This window comes from Eublepharis macularius, chromosome 11 (assembly GCF_028583425.1).
Source record: "Eublepharis macularius isolate TG4126 chromosome 11, MPM_Emac_v1.0, whole genome shotgun sequence".
Lineage (NCBI taxonomy): Eukaryota > Metazoa > Chordata > Lepidosauria > Squamata > Eublepharidae > Eublepharis > Eublepharis macularius.
The window spans coordinates 63,027,200-63,044,455 of NC_072800.1; positions in this window are offsets into that span (position 1 = coordinate 63,027,200).

Below are 17,256 nucleotides of genomic sequence, written 5' to 3' on the forward strand. Positions count from 1 at the left end.
AATTAAAAAAAGCAATTTATGCTGTCACAGGGCACGTTAGACTACAATACTTGGTATTGTAAAATACTTCCATGTGCCAGCCTTCAGTGATTACTTGCAGATATTTACTTTAGTGCATGGCATATAGAACATTAAAAGCATTTTGAAAAACCCCTCAGTTTTTCAACTTCTGAAGGATTATTAACTTCAAAGACAGAAGAAATGTCGGCCTTCTATGTTTGGAAATGCCAGCAGCCTTTGCATATCCCCACCACAGTACCAAGCAACCCCCAGCAGAGAGGAACGATTACTGCCTCGGTGGCGAGAGGACGGCTTTTGATCTCCGAACATATTGGAAATTACTTAAAGGTAAGCCATCTGCTAGCTGAGGAACAAAAATAGATTACATCACACCCTGCTAGAAAGATTGTGTTAAATCCTGTATATCAAGGCTTTTAATAATTCTATATTAAGTCAGCTAATAGGATTAGGGACACACTTTCCTTAGGCGTTTTTCGACAACTATTAACAAAAAAAAACCCTTATTTTTTTTCTTTTCGGTGATGATCTATAAACTTTCAAGAGTGTTCCACTGTGAATAAAAAGAATTCTTCCAAGAACGAAGCATTTCTTTAAATCCCAATTGGTCTCCTAAAGGCACTTACAGTAGGAGAGCATTTTCAGGATAGCATATGAGGAGCAAGAAGCAGAGAGTCCCCACTATTAATATGCTGCTTTTAACCATTGATAGAAAGCTGCACTGACAGTAACACTCTGGATCACTGATTGGGCTAATTCCAGGGGTTAACAACAGCATTTTATTTGATTTCTGTTATTATTTCTGAATTGGCAAATAAGGGTTTCAGGTCAACTTGATTTATGGTTATACAACAGCATTTCCCACTCCACACCTGATAAACTATCAGTGCAATCCTATGGAGAGTTATTCCAGTCTAAATCGTTTTACTTCAATGGGCTTAGACTGAGTAACTCACCATCAGATTGCACTATATGTTAGCATAGCTGGCCAGCCACCTTTTTGCTCCTCTGGAACACTTGCTATACTTTGTGGCAAAGTGGATGACCCAGTCTGGTCCCAGGTGAACCTGCAGCTGAGAAAGGTTGCAGTGGTTCAAAGGAATGGAAGGAAACCAGCCAGCCAGCAGCTGCATATCACAGTACGTTGTACAATTTAAGTTACAAACAAGGTTTATTGCAAATCTTAGAACAGGAATATTAAATGTTGCATCACTCATAAAAACAGCACAGGCCCGTGCCAAAAATCCTTCCTCCTACTTCTTTCCTATCCTACCGCACTACCAGTACAATCCTAAACAGAATTACTCCAGTCTAAGCCCATCTAACTCTTCTTAGGATTGCACTGTACATCTCTTAGTGCTTAGGCAGCGCTTCCACCTCCCCTACTGTATCTAAGAACACCACAGCAACACCCTCAGCAATTCACACTATTTATTTATTTATTTATTTATTTATTTATTTATTTATTTATAATCCGCCTTTCTCACTGAGACTCAAGGTGGATTACATAGTATGAGATTAGTACAAATGAGATAGAAGAAATGCTTAATACACCATCTCTGTCCCAAGCCCTGGTCTGAATCCAGACTGGAAAGGGTCTAGAGCACTAGAGTTTTCCAAGAAGATCTGGAGTGGTCAGCTACTGCTCTCTCAATCACTTTGCCCAGAAAGGGCAAATTAGAGACTGGACGATAATTGGCCACATCATTTTTGTCTAGAGATGGCTTTTTAACTAGTGGACGGATAACTGCCTTTTTGAGCGGCCGGGGGATGGTGCCCTGAGTTAGTGACTGATTTACAATAGATCGCAGTGGTTCACTTATGTGATCTTTACTGGATTTTGACAGCAAAGATGGGCAAGGATCAAACGCACAAGTAGTGGCTTTCATAGATGCCAAGATCCCATTATGGTCTGTCATTGTAATTGGTTCAAAGCAGTCCAGATATAGGTCAGATGGCGTATTAAGCATTTCTTCTATCTCATTTGTATTGTAGCTAGCATCTAGATCAGAGCATATTCATGCTATTTTATCTGCAAAAAACTTAGCAAAGGCCTCACAGCTAATTGTCTATTCTTGGGTCTGTAAAGGTTCAGATTTAGGGGTTACAAGCTGGATACCCTGAACAATTGGGATGGTTGTGAACTAGCTGACACAATGGTTGCCAAGAAGTAACATTTCTTTGCTGCTTTCATTTCCACTTCATAGATCCTCCAATGTGTTCTGTAGCAAGTTCTATCAGTTTCTGTGCGTGTTTTACGCCAATGTCTTTCTAGACGTCTTCCAGCCCTCTTCAGGTCAGCCAGCTCTGCGATAAACCATAGTGCCAGCTTCCGTCCCAAGGGCCGGAGGAGTTGACAAGGAGCAATGATGTCGATAGCTTCATGGAGCTTTGTGTTACATGCTCCTTCAGCAACTTCTGTGGAGCATGTGTCTGGAATTCTAAAATCCCCCAAGGCATTTTGGAATCTGGAAGGGTCTGGCAAGGTCAAACAAGGAGTCCTACTCTAATGCTGGGATTTGAGTTCCTAATAAAACTACTGTTTGTTTATAATGAGTTTCAGCACCTTTAAATGGGTGAAGGGTGAACCTTAGTTTTCCTTATAATTGTTTGCCTGTGGAACATTAAATTTATTTGAGGATGTTTCCTAAATAAAGGGAAATTATGTATTTACTAGTAAGAAAGCCTGTTGTGTGGAAAAATACAATGGGATCTAAAAAGGGGAGGGCAGACAAGCGGGCATTACCTCCTCCTCTGTGACTGTTCCCAGCCAGGTGACAGCTGGGGGAGGACATTGCCACCTGCTTTGCGCTTCATCCTGGCCAGGTGAAGAGGGGTTGGACATTGCCTCCTGCTCCATATCTGATCCTGGCTGAGTGAAGGCGGGGTGGGTGGGCATTACACCTGTCCATGCCTGATCCTGACTGTGTGAAGGGGGAGGGCATTGCCACCTGCTTTGTGCCTGATCCCAGCCAGGTGAATGGGGGGTGGATATTGCCTCCTGCTTTGTGCCTGATCCCAGCCAGGTGAATGGGGGGTGGACATTGCCTCCTGCTCTGTGCCTGATTCCGTCTGGGTGAAGAGGGGGTGGGCATTGCTGTCTGCTCTGTGCCTGATTGTGGAGGGTTGAAGGGGAAGTGGGCATTGCTATCTGCTCTGCTCCTGGTCCCAGCTGGGTGAAGGGGCGCTGGCATTGCCACCTGCTCTGGTTTTGATCCCAACTGGTTGAAGGCGGGGGACAGGCATTGCTACCTGTTCTGCTTCTGATCCTAGCTGGATGAAGAGGGGGGGAGGCATTGCCACCTGCTCTGCTCCTGATCCCAGCTGGGTGAAGGCGGGGGCATGCATTGACATCTGCTCCTGATCCCAGCTTAGTGAATGCAGTGGGTGGGTGTTACCACTTTCTCCATTCCTGATCCCAGCCAGGTTGAAGGGGGAACGGGTATTGCTACCTGCTCTGCTCCTGATCCCAGCTGGGTGAAGGCGTGGGGTGGGGGCAGCATTGCCTCCTGCTCTGTGCCTGATCCCGGCCTGTACTTCCTGCCATTGCATACTCTTTGGAGAGACAGACTGCCTCATCTGGGCTTCCCTCCACAGCAGGGCCCTCTGGAGGTGCACCAGGGTAGGAAGTGAGTTGTCAGAAACACAGTTAGCCTTTTATATAGTAGGATATGCTACATCTCCTCCAAAGACCTGTTTGAGGTGGCTGTCAAGTAATAACCATACCATAAAATAAAAACAATATTAATATCATCAATATATTTTAAAAGCCATTAAGAACAAACCAGGGCATTAAATATCATAGAACAACCCTTGAGCAGTCTAAAAAAAAATCCATAAAACAGCCCTCAGCCTGGAAAAATGTCAAGCACTGGTTAAAAGCCTAGTAAAATGATCTCAATGCCTTTCTAAGCAGGGTTATACCCCTCTAAATCACTGAAGACAATGGGCTTAGGAGGATGTCACCCTCTGCATTGTAAATTGCGGCTGTGTGTTATTATGTTGGAGCTTGTCCTTACTGCTAAGGTTGTCAGGTCTCCTGCTACAACAGGAGTCTTCCTGCTGGCAACCCAATCTTCTTTCCACTGCTTTGTCAGCCAGAGTTTCCTGTGATTTTTAGAAGAGCATGATGTCACTTCCAGGTATTCCTCTGTCTCCCCACCCGCCATCTCCCATTGGGTGCGAGCCATCAGCTGGGAACCCTACTTACTACAATGCTGGGTTGAAACTGGTTATTGTATGATTCACAACAGAGTTTGTATATAGCTGCTTTGAATCACAGGAATCCAAAATGAGGAGAGAATTGAAAATTTTCATTACACAAAGAATAATAGGGCCTAACTATGTGTTACACTATCTTTGTGTCTTCCCAGTCTCTGTTACGAGAACTTTTGATCAGATGTGCCTTGAGTTTCAAGCTAAAAAGTTATTTCCAAGGTCCACAGGGAGAAGGGCCTCTAAAGTCCCTCCCCGTGCCTTTTCCTCTCCCTGAAATAGTCTCAGGGAGCTGCCTGTTGCCTCACTGGGGAAACCAACACACAGTCATCAGTTCATCTAATTTCCCCAGTGGGGCAAAAAGAGGCTCCCTGGAGCTGTTTCAGGTCAAGATAAAAATGCGTGGAAAGGCTGAAACCTCTTCTCCCTGTGGACTGTAGGATGAATGAGACCCCCCCCCCCCACCACACACACACCTGAGAATCCAGTTCCAAACACAAAATGTCTGCATGGTAAACCTGGAGAGGACCTGATGATAATCTAACATACAGTTAGGCCCCGATTGCTATAAAATATTCTTAGATTTTGCCATTATAAAGAAATGCAGATGCTTACAGTTAATAACATTTATGTTTTTAAAATATATTAATGCTTCTCTCATTGGAGAATTAGTACAGAGAACAAATAAAGTATTTTTTCCCTTATCAACCCTAGTTGGAAATTTCTTGTGTTCTGCAATTTTTATGGTACCAAATTCCTGTTATTGCATTTTACTACTTGCCTACTTTGATAGGATGAATGTCACGCAAAGGAGCCACTTAGACACTTAATCACTCATCACTTCTTCATTTAAAAAAATGCTAATAAAAAGGGATTGTGCAATGCGCATTCATATTCCATTAAAAATGTCTGCATAAAACTTTATTTACAATTACTATAATTGCCAGTCTCCAGAGAAGTTAGCCATGTTAGTCTGTAGTAGCAAAATGGTAAAGAGCCCAGTAGCACCTTTAAGACTAACCAACTTTACTGTAGCATAAGCCTTCGAGAACCACAGTTCTTTTCGTCAGATGCATCTGATGAAGAGGACTGTGGTTCTCGAAAGCTTATGCTACAGTAAAGTTGGTTAGTCTTAAAGGTGCTACTGGACTTTTTACTAAATTGCATTCTGGAAGCATATAGGAGAATATGTTCTATGATATGGACTCTTTCTATCTTGCCAGTTGAATTGTGTCTTAATTCCCTACATTAAGCAGCTAAGAAACCAAGAGACTAATTTTGTGCTATTCTCTTTTCATCAGTTCAGCTCCTCTGTGTTGAGCTAAAGCCTCTTGTGAATTTCGTCCCAGTGCCCAATGTGAAGGTAAAATGGAGGTAAACGTTTGCCCAGTGTTTTCTAGTTGGTCTCTCTCTCTCTACTGTTGTAATCTCTTTTCAAAAAGTGTTTTAAATTTCCTTTCAAAAGGAAATAATCTGAATATTTCAGTCTAAGTAATCAATTGTGTGCTCAGAGATATAACCAGCCAGTTATCAGAGCATTCAAATATGTTCAAAGATATTTCTATATACTAAAAAAGAAACTTTTACACCTTTTCTCAGTTCTACGTATTTCTTAATACTCTAAGCTAGACATTTATTAGTCTTCTATCCAGTGCTTTTTTTCTGGGGGGACACAGGGGTATGCGTACCCCTAAACATTTTGTGAATCTAATGGGAGAAATTAAAAATTTTAAAATGTTAGAATTCCCGCTAAACCAACTCCAAACGTATTATGGATATTTATGTGATTTGTTAAGTTTTATGTAGCGTATGTTGGCAACAAAGATGTTTAGTTATATTAAACTTGTCAGGTTCAGAATACTTTCTTGTATGCCTTTGCTTAACCGACTCCATTTTTAATCCTTTCAGTGTTTAAGTGCTTTCTTCACAGGTGCCAAGGTTCCCAGGCAGCTATCTCACAGAAAAGGATTGTTTTGGCTACCGACGTTCCACCATGAACCGGCCTTGAAGGACTTTCGCTTTCCTAGCCTCAAAGGGATTTGTTTTGAGAACTATGGGGGGAGGTTGGGCCTGCTGAGATCTGTTACTTTGTACCTCATGCTTTGCCTGTCATTGGTAACAATGCATATGTACCATCCTGAATATTGTATTCAGGCCAGTGGACTATAATGAACTAATTCTTCAGTAAAAACCTTTTGGAAACAATGGACTGTTGTCTGATTGCAGAAGGTAGTCTGGAGTAAAGACATTATCTAGCCACAGCTCTGACATTTTGTTACCAATCACCTTTTTCCAATGCCTAAGCCGGATCAAACGGACTCCAAAGCAGCCCCGATCAGGGACCCTTTGTTTGACCCGTATGCCTCTCCCAGCTCTCAAGGACTGGAACCCCAAGGACCTGTACCGAGAGGGAACAGCTCCTCTGTTACTACCATTTACACTATCGCTCCCAGCAGTGCGGATACTCGGCCCAGGGCTACAGCTGAACCACTGTTTTCTATGCCCACTCCTTCGCAGTGGGGCGCGAGACCTCGGGAGACGAGAGAACGAAGAGCTAGCATAATGTTCACGCAATCATCGTTGGATGGCCGACGGAGTTTAGAAGCGATCCCGGAACATACGGATAGCCAGCCGTGGCTTTATTGGAATAGAACGGCCGAGCAAACGGAGTGGGAGGCGTCCCACCATGGCGTTCTAAGTTGGGACTACACCGAAGTTACCCCGGGAGCGGGGCAAGTGGATGTAAGTGAGCACCATTGGGTGCAACTGCAAAGCAGGACTATTGCGATTGACTCCGGAATTTCTGCGGTCACCGGCTTAGCTAAGGGGATTCTAGCCACAAGATCCCAAGAAGAGCAAGTCATGGAAGACCCCCTACATGGGCCAAGGGCGACAGCCACAGGACCACATGCGGAGTATGTGCCGACCTCGCAGGCTACGGAATATACAGAGCAAGAGGTAGGGAACTCAAACAGAGTTCAGGTTTTAGAGTCCAGACTAGCGAACATGGAAGAGAATCTGGCGAATGCTGTCCACCTACTGTCAGTACTTGTTGTGGGAGATGGACGAGAACCGCCGGCGAGCTATCCGGATATCGCTCAAAGTCTGTCTACGCTACAAAGTTTCATCCCACGGCCCGGGGGACCGATTCAACCATGGCCGCAGCAACCCGACGAAACTGGGGATACCGATTCGGAAACAGGAGCTGGGCCGGGACCCGAAGATCCCTGCCCAGAGGACCCCTGTCCCACAGATCTGTGCCCAGATGATGGAGGGGCAGGTGCAGGGGAAGAACCGGAGTGTCCGACAGGAGCAGCTTCCCCCGTGGTACCACCGCCAACTTCTCAAGAGGAAGTACCAGTAATACCGAGTGGGGTTACTCCTATTCTTATCCCGGTGACGAGTGCCATTGGAGTGGGTACCACTCCTCAACCACTCCAGACACTGGGGCTGAGTGGGACACCAACTCTGAGTCAACCAATCCCCGGAGGCTCCGCTATTCCTCTTCGGCCGAGTGGGACACCAACTCCGAGTCAACCAATCCCTACAGGCACCACTATTCCTCTACAGCCAACATCTCCGCATCCACCGCCATTATGGCCGGTGCCCCAAGGACTAACTCCCCTTCCTCGGTTGCCAGCACCCAGTGGGACGGGGCCTCGCGGCACGCCAGTCCTACCCACGCCATTACAGCCGCCGCCGGGACAGCCCTCGCCTAGATTGCCGGCTCCGAGAGGACACCCACCACGGCCGATTCCCGGGGCTCTTCCTCGTCAACCACGTCCTCAACCACTGCCCCAATAACCTCCGTTACCACCACCGCCCGCACCGCAGCAGCCCCCACTCGAATACTACCCGCTGCCTGCACCAGCCCCCAGGCAAGAACTTCCCATGGGTTGGGTTAAGCTAGAAGCTACTTTCGATGGAGATCCGTCCAAACTGGGGTTCTTCCTCGTACAAGCAGTGCAGTTTTTCAATCGATGGGGACATTTGTTTGGCAGTGAGGCCAGTCAAATCGAACACCTAGGATCAAGACTTCAAGGCAAAGCGGCAGACTGGTATGTAGGACTTTATGATATTGGTGCCCCCGAATTGAATACCCTTCAAGGGCTAGTGGACGCGCTCTGAGGCCAATATGAGGATCCCCTAGAAGAAACTAGGGCCCGGACTGAATTGCAGTCTATTCGTCAAGGCAGCATGTCGGCTAGAGACTATGTTACAAAATTCCGACAGCTCGCTGCCAAATGCCCAAGGTGTGAGGGATCCACCAAAATTATTTTATTCAAACAGGGATTAAATCCCAAATTGTTGGACAGAGCTCTCATGCAAGATAATCCCCCTACACTGTTAGGGTGGATCCAGTTAACTTGCGAAGTAGAAAATCGCATGCTAGAAGTTCGTTTGGTGGAGCAACACCAACAACCCGCGGGCCAAAGGCGCTCCTCCGTTCTCGTTCGAGGAAGCCGAGGGGCTGGATATGCTACTCGTGGAGCGAGAGATGCTAGATGGCAACAAGGGTTGTGTCTGCAGTGTGGCCAAAGTGGTCATTTTGCGGCGCAATGCCCATACCGGCCTGTGCAAAGACCTCTGCTCCAACTAAGACGCCCAGCCCCCGCAGCCTACCCGGCGCCACCGCGCCCAACACCAGCTCCCAGAACAGCGAGAGGTAGAGGAGTTTCACAGAGAAACCCTCCCGAAAGAGGATTAGAGCTGGAAGAAGTTATGGAATATGACCCAACAGTCTTAACCGGGGAGGAGAATCCAGAGAGCCCCACCTCGGGAAACGAAATGGATCTGTCGTAAAAGGACCCAAATGGCAGATCAAACATCAGTCAGTTCCTAATTCGAACAGACCTCAAGGGTCCATACTCTTCATACCAGTAACTTTAGTGAATCCTGCCAAGAAAATGCACATCCGCGTGCAAGCACTAATAGACTCGGGCTGCTCCAGGGACATTATTGCACCAGCCCTAGTAAATGGACTAGTACTTCCTGTGACAGAATTGGAAATACCTGTCATTTTTGAGCAAATGGATGGCACCAACATGAATCCAGTCACTACCGAAACCACTCCGGTCATAACCGGCATGGGACAACATTGGGAAAGAAGATCATTCGTGATTAGTGCCACTGCTAAATACCCCTTAATCCTGGGAAGCCGATGGTTGTGTGATCACAACCCCTACATTAACTGGGCAGAGGGAAGCATCACGTTCACCCATGAGGCTTGCAAAAGTCATCGCTGGAATCAAAATTGGGGTAACAACCCCACTATCACTGAGCCTGCTCTCCTCTCACAGGAGGAACTTAACCAAATACCCAAGCAATACAGAGCTTACACCCAAGCTTTCACAGAAGAAGAAGCAAACACCTTACCTCCTTATAGGAGGACGGACTGTGCTGTAGAAATTTTGCCGGGTGCCTCCCTGCCCAAGGGTCGCCTATATCCCATGAGCCCTCACGAAAGGGAAGAACTCCGCAAGTTCATCGACACCAATCTTCAAAGAGGATTTATTCGACCGGCCAACAGCCCGCATGCTGCGCCAGTACTCTTCGTCAAAAAGAAGGATGGGGGCTTAAGACTATGCACGGACTTTCGGGGACTTAACGCCGTATCTTCCAGTAACGCCTATCCCATCCCGCTCATCAGAGATCTACTCAACGTTGTGGCTCAAGGTAAGATCTTTACGAAATCAGACTTGAAAGATGCTTACTTCCATGTTCGTATCAAAGCAGGGGATGAATGGAAAACCGCTTTCAATACGCCCCTTGGCCAGTATGAATACTTAGTTATGCCTTTTGGCCTGGCTGGAGCCCCCTCAGTTTTCATGTCCATGATCAATGAAGTACTGCATGAATTTTTGTACAAGGGTGTAGTGGTGTACCTAGATGATGTTTTAATCTATTCGGAAACCGAAGAGGAACACGTGGACCTTGTGAAAAAGGTCTTAACTACTCTAATGTGTAACAAACTACCCATTAAGCTGTCTAAATGTGAGTTTCACAAAACAGAACTCACTTACCTAGGCTACTGCATCTCTCAAGAGGGCTTAAAAATGGACCCAGGCAAAATACAAGCAGTACAAAACTGGCAAACCCCCACTACCCGCAAAGAATTACAATCCTTTTTGGGCTTTGCCAACTTTTATAGAGAATTCATTGCGAACTTTGCTCAAATTACACTCCCCCTAACCGAACTGTTAAAAACCAAAGACAAGGGGGACCAAGCCAAAAAACCAAGTGCCTTGGACAAGGGGGACCAAGCCAAAAAACCAAGTGCCTTGGACACCAGAATGCCAAACGGCATTCAACCACTTGAAAACGCAGTTTGTTTCGGAACCCGTTCTGCAACACCCCGATGAAAACCGCCCCTTTGTAGTGCAGGTCGACGCCAGCGACACTGCAATTGGAGGCGTACTGTTGCAACGGGGGGAGGACGGGAAGCTCAAGCCCTGCGCCTTCCTTTCCAGAAAGTTTTCCGAGGTGGAAAGGAATTGGAATGTGTGGGGAAAAGAAGCCTTTGCTGTAAAGGCAGCTCTCACTACCTGGAGACATTGGTTAGAAGGAGCCCGTCATCCTTTCGAAGTTTGGACAGACCATAAAAATTTAGAGGCCCTACGCAGCCCCCGTAGATTAAATGCCAAACAACTGCGGTGGGCGGAATACTTTTCCAAATTCAATTTTACGTTAAACTTTCTGCCGGGCAAAACTAACTTTCTAGCCGACGCTCTATCACGCATGCCCCAACACAAGAGCAAGAGGGAGGAGACAATCGACACCGTCTTTTCGCCTACGCAATTAGGGGGTGTGGTAACCACACGCAACCGCACAAACCAACCCCCGCGTCCCGATCAAGGGTGGAGACAGAAACTAAAAGCTGAAGTGGAAAAGGGGGGGGGAAGTGCCCAAAGACAAACTGCAACAATCTGAACTAGGGGAATGGCTTTGGAGGGACCGTTTTTATGTACCTGACAGTCTAAGAAAAGAAGTTTTGCAACGCTGTCACGATGCCCCTACGGCAGGACACTATGGGTATTTAAAAATGCTTCATTTGGTACAACGTCAATTCTGGTGGCCAGGCATGCGCAAAGACATATCCCAATATGTAGCGTCCTGTCCCATCTGCCTCAGTGCCAAATCCTGCAAAGGCAAACCTCCTGGATATTTACAACCTCTAGAAACACCAAATAGACCATGGGAAATAATTTCCATGGACTTTATCACCGATTTACCCCCCTCCAAAGGTCACAACTGTATTTTGGTCGTAGTGGATTTATTCTCCAAGCAAGCGCATTTTATACCTTGCACCACTATACCTTCAGCCCGAAAGCTAGCGGATATCTTTCTAAAACACATTGTAAAATTACATTCCTTTCTGTCTAAGGTAATTTCGGATCGCGGCGGACAGTTTGTTGCCAACTTCTGGCGGGAGCTTTTACAAATGCTGAATATTGAACAAGGTTTAAGTTCAAGTCACCATCCGCAAACCAACGGACAGTCCGAAAAAACTAATCAGATATTAGAACAATTTCTACGCTGTTACATTAATTTCCAACAAGATAATTGGGTTGATTTGCTCCCCTTGGCAGAGTTCTCTTACAATAACAGCGTGCACGCCTCCACGGGAGAAACACCCTTCAAAGTCGTCTATGGCTTCCACTTCAACCCGTTCCCATTTGAAGCGCTTCCCCCACCCACTGCAGTTTCCAAAGACGTCTCCGACTGGTGGGGGGAAGCTGCTCAACAATGGACTCAGATCAAAAAACACCTCATCAAAGCCAAACAGGATTACAAAAAATACGCCGACCGCCACCATGCGGCTGAATGGGATTTACAACCTGGGGATCTTGTCTATCTTTCTACAAAAAATCTGAAAGTAACCCAAACCAGCCGCAAACTAGCTTTAAAATTCCTAGGACCTTTTCCTGTTCGCAAAGTGATCAACAAAGTGACAGTCGCCTTGGATTTTCCAAAGAATTTACGCCACGTCCATGATACCTTCCATGTCAGTCTGTTGAAAAAAGCTCCCTCTGCAGACCAGTGGCACACCCGAGCCCCTCCAATTCCCACTTTAATTGATGATCAAACCCACTATGAAGTTCAACAAATTTTGGACTCTAAACTAAAAAGGAATCAGCTGTTTTACCTTATTCGATGGAAGGACTTTGACTCTGGGTTTGATGAGTGGGTGAATTCTGTACATGTTCATGCTCCTAGATTAGTTAAGGCATTCCACTCCCGCTACCCACATAAACCTGGGGGGGCATCTTAGAGGGGGCAGAATGTCAGGTTCAGAATACTTTCTTGTATGCCTTTGCTTAACCGACTCCATTTTTAATCCTTTCAGTGGTTAAGTGCTTTCTTCACAGGTGCCAAGGTTCCCAGGCAGCTATCTCACAGAAAAGGATTGTTTTAGCTACCGACGTTCCACCATGAACCGGCCTTGAAGGACTTTCGCTTTCCTAGCCTCAAAGGGATTTGTTTTGAGAACTATGGGGGGAGGTTGGGCCTGCTGAGATCTGTTACTTTGTACCTCATGCTTTGCCTGTCATTGGTAACAATGCATATGTACCATCCTGAATATTGTATTCAGGCCAGTGGACTATAATGAACTAATTCTTCAGTAAAAACCTTTTGGAAACAATGGACTGTTGTCTGATTGCAGAAGGTAGTCTGGAGTAAAGACATTATCTAGCCACAGCTCTGACAAAACTCACTAGGAGCTCTGTTCATCTTACAAAAAATGGAACGTCTTTGAGCATCGAACCCGCCACCGAGATTGCTGGCATAATCGGTGATCGTTAGGGTACAGACAAATACAAACAAGTCTTCTCTAAGCCGCTTGGAGCTCTGGTAGTCAGAATCTAGCACAGTGATTGGTCAGTCTTGTTGCTACCCCTTATGGCGGTGACCAATTTGTGTACGTTTTGCGCATTTTTTCCATTTTTCCGATTTGAACTATAAAATGGTGATTTTCTTGAGTCAAACTGACCCCTAAACATTTTTTTTAGAAAAAAGGCACTGCTTCTATCTATATCCAGTCCCTTAGTTCAGTGTGATTTCTTTCATACCTGAGACAAAACAGCATATAAATCACTGATGATTCCATGACTTTTGACCTCACTGAGCTTTGCTGGAGCAACTGGTCTTTGCATAATACCCCCAAGCACACACTGGACCCTGGGAGCTGTGAACCAGAAATTCACCGCAGCCTCAAGTCCCAGTGCCATAAGCTAAGATGTGACATTTCCATATCAAAACAGCAGAAACCTTTCTTTCTCCTCTTCACCAATGCATAACATCCCAAAAGGAAGAATGGCCTTCAGCTAACACGGATCAATTTTCCTTCAGCTTCAATCGTCATTTAATTACTGTTGACTTCTTTAACCTTTTTCACTGCCTTTATAGATTAGCTTCCTTTATACTCTTAATGCCATTTACTTTTTTCCTGTGACTTAATCAAACTTGATATGATAATTTTTTTTCACATTTCCCTTCTTTCTTCCTGGGCTTTATATTCTACTTACTTCAAAATACAGATTATTTCTTAGAAGAGAAAAAAAATATTTTTCATGAACCACCTTTTAACTTTATCAACCTTGGTATCTATACATTGTTTCCTTTAACTGAGCAAATAGCTCAGATGACTGGATAGTTGGCTAGATAAAAAGCACTCACATTTCACCTTTGGGCTTTTTGGCTGAAACGTCAATGTACCAAAGTGCTTGTGTGTGGCAAATTAGCATAACTACCTCAGCCTTCCATAAACTCTGATTGTTCTGTTGCCTCTCCTGTGCCTAATTAAACATGTAATTCTGCCAAACTGATAACTATCCCCAGGACAAGACTTTTTTGCCCAGAATCTGAGTATAGCAAAGCTCCTTGGTATATTTTATTGCATGTTGATAAACAAAATAAACGTTTATTTTTATAGGAAGCGTATCGTGTTCATATTATTTCTAAAACTTGATGGTTTCAAAAGAGTAGTTCTCAATTCTTAAAGTTACCTTACTTAAACCCAGGGCTTTTTTTATGGGAAAAGAGGTGGTGGAACTCAGTGGTGGAACTCAAGACTGCACAATGACGTCACTTTGGGTCTGCTGGAACAAGGGGGGAATTTTTTAAAGTTTAAATCACCCTCGGCAAAAATGGTCACATGGCTGGTGGCCCTGCCCCCTGATCTCCAGACAGAGGAGAGTTTAGATTGCCCTCCGTGCCACTGAGCAGCGTGGAGGGCAATATAAACTCTCCTCTGTCTGGAGATCAGAGGGCGGGGCCACCGGCCATGTGACCATTTTTAAGAGGTGCCAGAATTTTTTTCCACCACGTTCCCACTGAAAAAAAGCCCTGATTAAACCCAGTCACACAGATCTTTTCTCAGGTTTCACACACAGTTTGCCTGCTTTTGATATTAATTTCTCTCTCAATTACAAGTAAGACCTTTTCTCAGGTGCACACACAGTTTGCCTGCTTTTCCTGACTGAATGTTCTTTCATAAACACACAGTTTAGGTTTTCACATAAGTTATATTTCTCTCAGAACTGCTTAAAAATACTCAGGCTGCACACAGCTTGCCTGCTAAAACCAGACTCAACGTTTTTCTCAGAAACACTTAAACATGCTAAGGCTGCACACAGCTTGCTTCTGACTAAATCTTTTTTCTCCACTCTCAGTCTCAAACTGCATTCACTCCGCCCGCACTTTCAGTCATCAACCAATCATATCACTCACTCACCCCTCTCTTTCACCCCCACTCTTCATCTATACCACACCAAGCATTTAAAGACATATACATACATTTACTTAAAATCATTACAGAGCCTCACACACAAACTTAAAAAAACCCCTTTCCTTCCTTGTAAAGTATCCATGAAATAAAATATGTTATTCCTTGCTTTCAACTCAATCCAAAATAGCAAATCTCTACATCTTAACTGCTCTTGTAATTGCTGTTCTATGGAAATTACTACTTTAGTGTCATGCTTCCATTGCTCAAGTTCCATGCTTTACTATCATGCAACAACAAAAATATCTCTGTACATTACAGGTCTTTTCATACTTCTTATAAGAATTACAGGTAGGTGTTATAGGCAGTCCTTCACAAATGTCTAGTTTGTTTCAGAGTTGTTCCAGAAGTCAACTATGATTATATTTTTGGAGCCACATGGCACCCATCAAGGAAGTAACATGAAACCTATTGTTTTCTTGGATTAAGAAGGGAAGGGACCGTTTGGCTTCAGGGTAGCTAATGACAGAACATACATTGATATACTATTTATAGATAAAACTAGTGCTTCTCATTTGTTTGGGAACTGGTGTAACAATTATATTCTTTTAAAAAGTAAGAAATAAAATATGCTACTTCTGTTGTTAAGTGGAAAGAGTTCATTCTCCTTGTTCTTTCACAGGCTCTTTAAATTATTCACAACTTTTTCCTCTGTAAAGATTTGCCTCTCGGTTGCTAATACATGACGGCTGCTGACTGTAGAGTTCTGATCATGACAACATCTGGGAAATCCCAGGAACACTGAGCCTGACTATATGCATTTTATTGGACTTCAAGAGTATGTGTTACTTGTCCTAGCTATTTATCATTAAGGAAAGTTTTAAGTGGAAAAAGAAGCGCCAGACATCTGCATTGACCTATTTATGCCAGGACATCTCTTTAATCAGTAAAACCATGTTATAGGGGGTCAGAAGCTTTGTGTGCATTAATGCATGAAGTCATAAGAGCGAACTGAATAGTTCATTAATTACTTTAATATGCTATTGTGCAGAGTTTTCTGTATTTCACTTAATGAATTAAAACACTGCCTTTAAATTTGGTTTCTAAACTAATGAGGGAAAGGACATTAAGGCATCCTATCAAAATTTATATTTTTTTTCACTGCCTTTAAATTCATGCTCCCATGTCAGTAAATAACTAATGCTTAATGCCATATTTGAGATCTCTAATACTGACATTAAATAATGTTGTGTGCCCCATGAGCATGTAATAAAAATGGACCCTCTTCCCAGTTCTGAAGTTCTTTGTCAAGCTGAACAATTCATTATTTGTTTCCTGATGCTAGCATTCTGAATGTGGCAACATCTGGAAAACCCAAGAATACATTCATTTATTTCTCCGTTTTATCTGCATTAAATGAAGTCAATGGCCATTTATTTTTTTTAAAAAAATTAGCTTTAAGAAAATTTTTGAGAAATCATGCAAAATGATTGAATAAAAAGGCTGATTCAAGTTCTCTTTTGGTAGCTGAGATCACATAGAGGTCAGTTTTCTGAGTAGCTGTACAAATTTACCTGTGTGACACCTGTATGTTAAAGGATGGATGTGCTAGCTGATGCATGCTGGGCATATTGAAGTTGGCCCAATAGGGGGTATCCAGTGAAGAGCGAATGCAGTGACATTTATACGCTTTCATGGCCTGAGAGCCCTGAACAGCCAACCTGGAGAAACTAAATAAGTCATCGTTTCCCACAGAATGGCAAGATAACCTTGAAGGTTAGACCAGAAGCCCAAAATGCTTTGCCTGGGAAAATACAAAATCGAATTACCCTGTGAACCACTTGCTTTTCCAAGGGGGCTGTTAGAGAGTAGGGACCCTGCCTGCTTTCTTAGTGAAGATGCAGGAGGGGTGCACAAATGAGCTGCCCACATGACATGGTAGAACACATATGTAATGTCACGGTGATGAACCATACATCAACCAGTGATTAACCAGACATGAAGATATGAAGTTGCCTAGTAGTGAATCAGACCACTGATTCATCAAAGTTCCTTTGGGCAGCAGTTCTCCAGGGCCTTGCGCAGAGATCTTTCACATCGCCTACATCCGGATTCTTTTTACTAGGGATGCTAGGGATTGAACATGAAACCATCTGTATGCCAAACAGATGCTCTGCCACTAGGGTTGCCAGCCTCCAAGTGGTGTCTGGAGATCTCCCGGAATTACAACTGATCTCCAGGCCACAGAGATCAGTTCCCTTGGAGAAAATGGCTGCTTTGGAGTGTAGACTCTATGG